The sequence below is a fragment of the Atta colombica genome, unplaced genomic scaffold, assembly GCF_001594045.1.
Source record: "Atta colombica isolate Treedump-2 unplaced genomic scaffold, Acol1.0 scaffold30, whole genome shotgun sequence".
Lineage (NCBI taxonomy): Eukaryota > Metazoa > Arthropoda > Insecta > Hymenoptera > Formicidae > Atta > Atta colombica.
This window is the reverse complement of record NW_017259404.1, coordinates 188464-198530: the sequence shown is the minus strand read 5'-3', so window position 1 is coordinate 198530 and position 10067 is coordinate 188464.

Sequence of the window (10067 nt, the reverse complement as noted above, 5' to 3'; positions counted from 1 at the left end):
TATTATATTATAATTATATTATTATAATTGTAGCGAAGACCGAGATTTGTTGTTGTGGCACAGTTTTTACAATTTTGGCATTAGATTTTTTAAACAATGAATTATTATGATTAAAATATATCATTATAGAGAGAACCTTTCTCTACATTTTCATACGATTAATGATTCTATACAACGTATAGCTTCTTCGCAATAAATGAAAATGTAATTGTAATTAACTGCCTCGATATGTGTAAATTGGTACATATCACAATATGAATTGCCTCTATGATAAACCCTATTAAATTAACACAAACGTCGTAGAAAAGTAATAGAAATAAAAATGAGACAGTAAATACATACTTCTTAATAAAAATTGTATCTTTAAAAATTATTTTATGATGATCAAATAATGAAATGTTGTTATAGAAAAAACTGTAAATTATTTTAATTTTAATATAGATCTTCTTTTGATATAGAAATATTAAATATAAAGTTTTGTCAGAGTTAAATTGTAATTGAATGTTCATACGCGGTACAGCGAGTTATTCTAACCTTTTCTTATGATATGAGCCAACGTATCCCATCCCTGTACATGTGATCATCTTATTATAACAAATTATTATTGTTATTCAAAATAATGTATTGTATACTAACAAACATTTTTTTAAACTAATAATACATCATACTTAGATTTGCTTTCTCAAGCCCAATATTAATATGAAATTACGAAATGCTTAAAAATTTACTTGCCTGCGCTTGAATCAGAATTTTTTCTTAATCTATTGTAATACTTGTTTGACTTAAATAAAATTTAGGAAGAAGTATCTATGTTATAAAAGAAATATTTTGCAGTATTTTTTCCATTGTTTCCTTTATCATAAATACATAAATGGAACGCAATGCCAATTTGCCTCTTATGCGAACGAGCCTCAGTCTCCTCTATTTATCTTCACTTTACAAAGAGCATGATATTGTGCATATAATTTCAATATATAAAATATTTTATCAAAATTATCAGTTTCAACTCAAGTTGACATATGTCGTAAGTAAATGTAAATAAAATGCATTCATTAAATTCATTTGCACTTACATTAATACAAAGACATAATGTTGCAAGTATCGTTACGTTTATAATCATTTGTGCCTTGTAGTAATAGGGTAAAGGTATTAAATGCGGATGAGGCACTGTTTCCGGACATGTTATATTTACCTAGATAACATCATGTACCCTAATAGTAGTGTAAAAGCATTCTTTAGAGATATCCTATAAATATCCCTATTGACGTCGAAAAGATACAAATAGATGACTATGTTTATGAAATATTATGCATCGTTGAAAATAAGGCTTATAGTTTATACAATATATTCTCATTATCAAAAATCTGTATTCCGCTTTTAGTTTCATATATTGGATCACTATTATCAAACAACTATTAATTCATTCATTTTCCATCTCCTAAAGTAAATTACTAATGTCGATAAATTCAAATTCACTTTTAGTTTCCAACAAAAGCCCACTATTAAATATAATTATATGTCACTACATTGAAACAAAAATTAATTTACAAGATTTTCTTTTTTAATGGTATTTTACATATGTTATTTACATATATTTTTATTTATGTACAAAGTTTTACATATATTTTATTAATTTCAATTATATAATTTTATATTTATACGCTTATATAATTTTATATTTTTCGAATATGCATTGACGGGATTCCAATCTTAGTTCTTGAAGTAATAAAACCTAATATGCTAACGTTGAGCTACATAATCGCCCGCTTCTTTGTCAATTCAATAGTTATTTAAATAGGCCCCAATACTTCGGTTCTATAAATCTTAACAATAGTGTTGATTTTATTGTATTGTTATGCAAGTATTAAACATGATAAAAAAGCTGTGCAATGATAATGTATATAACAATACGAAAATTGAACTGTTAAAAGATAGGGAGTCGGAGTACAGAACGCGAAAAATTTGCCGCATCTAAGCAATAACAAAATATTCAAATAAGGTTCACAGTCTAAATGTCAAATTGTATAAAAATTTATATTAACTACATAAATATAAATTAAATTACATTAAAATTAAATACATACCTAAATATATATTTAATTTAAGAAGCGGAGTCAGAAGGTTTAACCAGAAAAGCAGGGAAGTAAAGTGATAAGCAAAAATTTTTAAAATTATTGTAATAATATATGTGCGATAGCTTGTATGTATGAATGAGTTAAGAATTTTATATAAATCAAGTTGCCTTCTTGGCTGTAAATACGCTTAAGTATAATAAATTCTATTCTATTCTACTTAATTTAATAAATATTTATTTTGTTCAGAAAAATTTATTTTTAATGAATTGGTTATTTGAATAAAGATAACTTTTCAACTTTTTTTTTAATAAAAAATATTGAAATAAATTGCAAATAATTATTGAATGTTATAAATTGAACTTTATTTATGATTAGCGAATATTAAATCATTTGTTTATTTACATATTTAAATCGACACAATTTATTTTTACTAAATAAATACACTGAATTAAAATTAAATATTGATTTAAATATATATTTATTCCATTTAAAAACATGTTTTGGTTTATTTAATAAATTATTATTTAATAAATTATTCGAATACTTATTTATTCAATCAATTAGATATAATTATGATTACAATTAAGTATAAGGTTTTACTACAAAGAAAGATATTTATTTAAAAATAAGAAATTGTTTACTTATTACAATGAAAGAATGTATCTTTAAATCAAGTTAAAAACAAAAAAATTATTTATTACTTTAAATAATTTCATAAATTGAGAAAACGAATATAACTGATATCATTAATTTGAAATTAAAAGATATGTTTTAAAATTATATGCATTTCGTAAAAAGTATATTTTTGAATTTAATACAGTGCTGATTAATAATAATATTTTCACATTTTAAAACTGTCTATATAGATTGTTTATTTTTATATTATAATCTATAGTGTTTTAGCCCAATAAGCCGCTTCAGAATGAGAAAGTATTACACTAGTCAACAGTGTAATATATCGAATCCAAAAATATGATATTTACGGCTAACAGAATATAGATACACAAATCTTTTGAAATCTATATCTGTAGAGAACAAAAAGAACGCTATGTACGTCTAACAGTATTATTCTAAAAATATATAACCGACAATATAAATCTATAAATAGAAGATTATTATAATCGTTCAATTTGCGACATTATGAAATCTGCAAACTCTGCTAAAATTCGAATTCTATTCAATAAGAAATACATACGCTCACATCAGGATAGACATAGAAAAATCAGTCTTTAACTGGCATAAAATTTATCCAAGTAAATATGAAATATGTGTGCTTATATAAGCCATTGTACATTAGATTCCCAGATAAAATTGTCTGTTTACATCCGCAATTTCAAATATGTTAAATATTGTAGGAATTTATGACATAAAGTTTATTCGTTTTTATCAGAAAATAACATAATCGGTTCATGTAAGTATTCCTATGTTTAAATTAGAGATGACTTCTTACGGATTTCTTAATAAAAGATGGATCTGTAATTGCATGAAGTACTCAATTACATTCGTACTCAATTGAAAACAGATTTATCCTGGATTATCTAGAATTCCAAATATGCATCAAACAGAACAAGATTGACAGATAAGAGTTGACGTGGAACTTATCTGCTACTTCAAACGTATTTTGGATATAACAGTGCAAGAAACCACATTTAACTAGATGTCCAAATTTATATACGGACATGTTTGGAATTTTTAGCAAGAAAATAATCAATTATAATTTGAAAAATTATATAGTTATTTTAACGAAAAACAATGTACGCTACGTTCGTTCAAAAGTATCATTCTAAAGTACAATCGAAAAGTCTCCAACAATAGCATGAAGATACAATCATAAGGTGCTTTCCAATTGTTTAATACATCTTAATATATAGGACTGCACAATGGTATTGTGCACAAATCAATTGGAACAAAATGTGTACGCTGTGCACGGTCGAGATCCGTTTCGGATAGAGTTAGATTAAATAGCTTTTCGGCTTGTATGAAATAAAAAACAGTAAAAGTGCGGCTATTTAACGTCTTCTAAACTCATTTATAGCCGCCGCGGTTAGTAACATGTAATTGTCATTAGAAAACAAAACTCTCTGCTGAGTACAGATATGATGAGGTATTGTGTCGACGATAATGGACAATTGGGACGCAACTTGTGTCGCCATGTGTACGATAGTATCCAGGAATATTGGAAAGCATCCATAGATGGAAAGTATATAGTAGTCATATCATATAATATAATAGTCATACATTTATCAGATTTATGAAGGTGCTAAATGATTTACTAATTAAAATATTTATTAGAAAATATATCTGGCTACCATATCGAGTAAAAAGATAGACATATTCTTCAAATACCATTCTAAAGTATAATCGAAAAATCTTCAACCACAGTTTAAAAGTAAAGCGTTATTAGTAGATTATTATAATTACTTACTCTTAATCTATTAAGGAAACAAAAATATATTTTCTTTGAAGTAATCTAGTAATATCATAGCAACATTTTACATAAAATACAAATTTACTTTTAGTTGGCGGGAACTCTTATGTTATTTAATTAATTGCTATTTAATTAATTGCTCTGCCTTTCTGTAATATGTTTACATTTTGTAATCAAGTTAGACACTATTTTAGAGATCTAATCGGTATCTCTCTAGCCAATGTTATCTGAGTTAAATACTTATAGCACTTTCTATCAAATAAAACAAAATTCTTTAGCATTTGTTTTATCTCTTTCAAGTGTCAGTTTTCTTTTTATTTATTAGCAATAGCGTTAAACATTTTATTGATATCCTTAATTACTAAATGTGAGATATAAAAAGTATTTACTTTTAAAAATTCATTCAAAGTATAATAAAAATTGATTTATGACTTTTACAAGAGATAGGAAGTAATAATATTAAATTTCATGAAAAAAGTCATTATCATGCTCAATTAAAAGTAAATTCAAAAAGTATTTGGTGAACTGATCCGCAATTAGTATGAGGGTCTAATTGTGAATAATTATCATTACTCAATTTAATTAAAATTAAAATACACAAAGAAGTACCGAAATGAAAAAAAATCATTCATAATGTAATCTTTATGATTAATCATAATTATTAAATGTTTTATTAATTGTTTGATATTGTTCTTGATAAAAATATGAATTTTTTCCTCAAGAATAAATCATAATTAATGACTTTACTCTATGTATCTATAAATAAAAATTTCACGAAAAGGAAAGCAATCTGGATTATCTGTGTGTCCATTCCATTGTTCAATACTTACTGGTTAAACGGCAAATAAATACGCTACCTTCCAGTGTACACATCTTACAATTTAATACTCACAAAGTTCCTAGACAAAACTATATTTCTGAAATTCATACTTTTCATTAAGTTATAATTGTTTCCGATGACATAAATTTAAAACAACTTTTTATTTTAAATGGTATAAAAAATGCACGTATATTTTCTTAAAAAATTAATGTCATTATTTTGAGCTATAATTGAATCAATTTTGAATTAATATAATTAACAAATATTTTGGCTTACAAAGTCTTCCTCAGTGCTATAACGCAGAATTATTATTTTAAATTAACGAAGAATAACGGATACAATGAAAATTTAAAAATCATCAATGGCGAAGTATCAAAATATTAAAAAATTTTTTAAAAATTTGAATTGTCAATAAATATCCCGCCAGATGACAATGCTATAAGAACATATAAATACTTCAGTCAACAATAGATTAATTTTCATCGATATAATAGATATCCTAAATTTCTCGGTTGATCAAGAATCCAATTTGTCACAGACTTATATCAAAGAGTAGAATACAAAATAGCTTTGAATTTCACAATAAATTAACTGAATGACGGTTGACAAAACAGAGATAATGATTTCATTAGATGTTACTTCTCTGTTCACTAATATTCCATTGGATGTTGCGCTAGATGGTGGGAAGGTGGGACTCCATTAAAGGTGAAACAAACATACCAAAGAATAAATTCATTAATGCGGTCAAATTTGTTTTAATATTGACATATTTTGCTTTTAATGAGTTTATTTACAAACTTTTTGGCACACTTTGGCACCTTGAGTTTCCCTCTTTCCCCTATCATTTCTGACATGTAGGAAGAGAGAGTATTAAATTTTTTACAATTTCGGGTTTCTGTATACTTTAGATATGTTTATGATATCTTTATGATTGCACCTAAAGATAAGGTCACGCAAATTTTAAATTTATCTAATGAACAGCATGATAGACTTAAATTCACTATTGAATATGAAGAAGTTGTCTGAATTTTTTGAATCTAGTCATCAATAAAGACAATACTATTATTTTAGATTGGTACCATAAAAAAACTTTCTCGGAGGTATTTATCGTTCTATTCGAATCATCCTGCATGTCATAAGATTTGAACTATAACTTAATTAATAGAGCGATTTTATTGTTAAATTCTACATTCTATAATAAGAACATAGATTTATAATAGAGAATTTGAAAGATGAATGGTTATCCTTTAGAAATGATTTTTTATTATATTAACAAAAGGATCAAAAGTTTGGCTTGTAAAAAATCCACGATAGTTAATAACACTAACTCAGATAATGCTGACAATGATGGAGTTTTGAGAGAGATAATAGTTTTCCCATATATATAAGATCTATTTCTAAAATTACTAAATCTATTAATAAATCCAAAAACATGATTGGCTATAAGTGGCTTAAACAAGATTACTAAATTTATCAAAGTTCATAAAGACAAAAATCAATATGATAAAAATAATGTATATAAAATAAATTGTAATAACTATGATCGTATGTTAGCCAAATGAAAAGACAATTGTAAACAAGAATTAAAGAACATTGCAATAATATAAAATTAGATCAGTCCAAATACTCAGTAAATACTCGAAATATATCACGGAAACTAATCATGACTTTGATTGAGAAAAAGTTAGTATTCTTGATTTTGAAAAGAATTATCGTAAAAGAAATATTTCTGAAATGATATATAAAGAACAAAAAATTAAAGTTTAAATTTAATGAAAGATACTGAGTTATTGAATAGTTCCTATTTTAACTTGACGACAACATAAATGGTTACAGTTTGAACAAACTTGTTTTTACATTCGATTTTATTGACTTATTTTTATTTAACATACACTTCACATCAGTTAATTTTCAAACGAGCAACAGTCCATATCTTTAATGTACTTAACCGGATCTTTGATTGAGAATTTAGACTACAGTATTTTATATAAATTATCGTAAGTTATTAATTGTTTCCGTATCTTTTATTCGCACTAATAATATATTACCTTAATAAGTTTATTTGTTCTATAGAATATCATAAAATACTCGTACTTAAGAATTCTCAAATCGTTTGATACAAGTCTACAAGTTGGATTCTTGATTTCAACCGAGGAATTTAGCATATCTATTTTATCGATGAACGTAATTAATCTACTGACCGAAAGATGAAGTATCCAAATGTTCCTATCGCGTTGTCATCTGGGATACATTGACATTCGAATTTTTAAAAAATTTTTTAATATGACTTTACTTTATTTTTTAATATGACCTTACATTGATGGTTTTCAAATTTTAAATTTTGTATACGTTATTTTTTGTTCGTTAAGAATTTAAGATAATAATTCTACGTTGTAGCACTAAGGAAGGCTTTGTAAACAGAAACATTTGTTAATTATTAATCCAAAGTTAATTTAATTACAGCTCGAAATAAGTTATGACTGTATTAACTTTTTATTGTAAGAATTGTATTTGTATAATTCTATTTGTAAATAGTCACTTGTATATATAAATATTATTGAACACCAAGATCCATTTTAATTGAAAATAACTTTCTTCTCCTTTTTTGTGTTGAAGCACTTATCAACTTATTTCACTTAATATTATTTACTAGAAAAATGTTAAAAATAATAAAAAATATTATTTTTGTGCTCATTTTATCTCCATTTACACAAAATCTTGGCAAACTAAATTCTGCTAACAACATCGTGTTCAGCATAAAAGATTATCAGAATATGTATCATAATATATTTAAGAATATATTTAAACGATGAACAAAGTTATTGTTCTAGAATTTCATGTAGAATAATGTGAAATCTAACACATTCAAAATATAAAATAACAAATCACCATAAAAATATTAGGTGTACAACTTTGCTCCCGCCGTTTTCCTATAGATGGCTTTAGCGGTAAGTGGTGGTCGAAATAAATAGATCATAGACGTTATATAATAAACTTGGGCATCTGTCAACATAACTCCATAGAAACATTAGTCGATTTGTGTCTGCATCATAAAGTTATTCTCGATTGAAAATGTCAGTTTACGAGCCAAATTCTCGTCATTTGCGGGAGGTTTTAATTTTTTGCTTCAATATGAAGAAATCTGCGGCTGAGGCTCATCGAATGCTCTCAAATACTTATGGTGAGGCCGCTATTAGTGAAAGAACGTGTCGTGAGTGGTTTCAACTTCAAGAACGGTGATTTTGACGTCCAAGATCATGCTCTGTATTTGGTAGGACCAGCTCGGCATAGTGTATTATGAACTGTTAAAACCGACTGAAACAATCACAGATGATCGAACGCAATTGATGTGTTTGAGCCGAGCATTGAAAGACAAACGGCCGCAACGAGAGACACGATAAAGTGATTTTGCAGCATGACAATGCTCGACTCCATGTTGCGAAAGTGGTCAAAACATACTTGGAAACGTTGAAATGGGAAGTCCTACCCCACCCGCCGTATTCTCTAGACGTTGCTCCCTCTGACTATCACTTGTTTCGATCAATGGCACACGGTTTGCCTGACCAGTACTTCCGGTCTTATGAAGAAGTAAAAAATTGGATCGATTCGTGGATAGCCTCAAAAGATGACCAGTTTTTTCAACGCGGGATTCGTACGCTATCCGAAAGATGGGAGAAAATAGTGGCCAGCGATGGACAATACTTTGAATCATAAATGTATAACCAATTTTTTACAATAAAGCCTCGAATTTCAGAAAAAAAACGGCGGAAGCAAAGTTGTACACCTAATATTTGCAGGTAATTTCTTGTCTTTAAACTTCAAATTACTCTAATCTAAAATTGTTTTAATTTAAATTTTCTAGTTTTTTATTTTCTAGTTTTAATTTTCTAATTTGAATCTTCATTTGTTTTTATAATACGTAGTAATTTGTAATTGTAATATTAATTTCGAAATGACAAATGAATGTATTATTACTTGATCCTAATATCTTCCTCATTACCCCTTCAACAACTATCAATAACACGTTTGCTGGTACAATATTCCTCGCGGAATGACGTGTCTTTCGAGTGATCTTATCTGTTTTAAAATATAGCAGCTCGATAAAAAAATGTTAATATATAATTATATATAAACTTTATACATGATTAATTTATGTAGTTTATTTATAACGTAGTTTATTTATAAATTGTGTACAAACATTATGCATAATTATGTATAAAAAATTTTTTATCAGGCTGCTACATTTAGAAAGAAATAAGATCACTCAAAAGACATCTTATTCCGTAGTGAATATTGTACTAGCAAACGTGTTATTGGTAACATTGAAGGTCATACTTATATTGAGAGAGATGGCCAAATATTTGTCATATTTTTGAAATTAATATTACAAACACATTATTGCATATTACAACATAAATATTACAAAAACAAATGTTTCAATATTGCTACAAAAATTGAAACTTAAAAAGATTTAGATTAGATCAGGCCTTCAAATTTTAAAGACAAGAAATTATTTGTGAATAATTGATCACACAACAGTTTACTCTGCAATTATACATTTACAAAAAGAACAGCATTATGCAAGATAAAAATATTTAATAATATCAATTTATAGATTATTAATAATTATAATTTTTAAATGAAATATTAAATTTAAAAAAAATATATATTACAAATATATTACAAATATATTACAAATATATTACAAATATATTACAAATATATTACAAATATATTACAAATA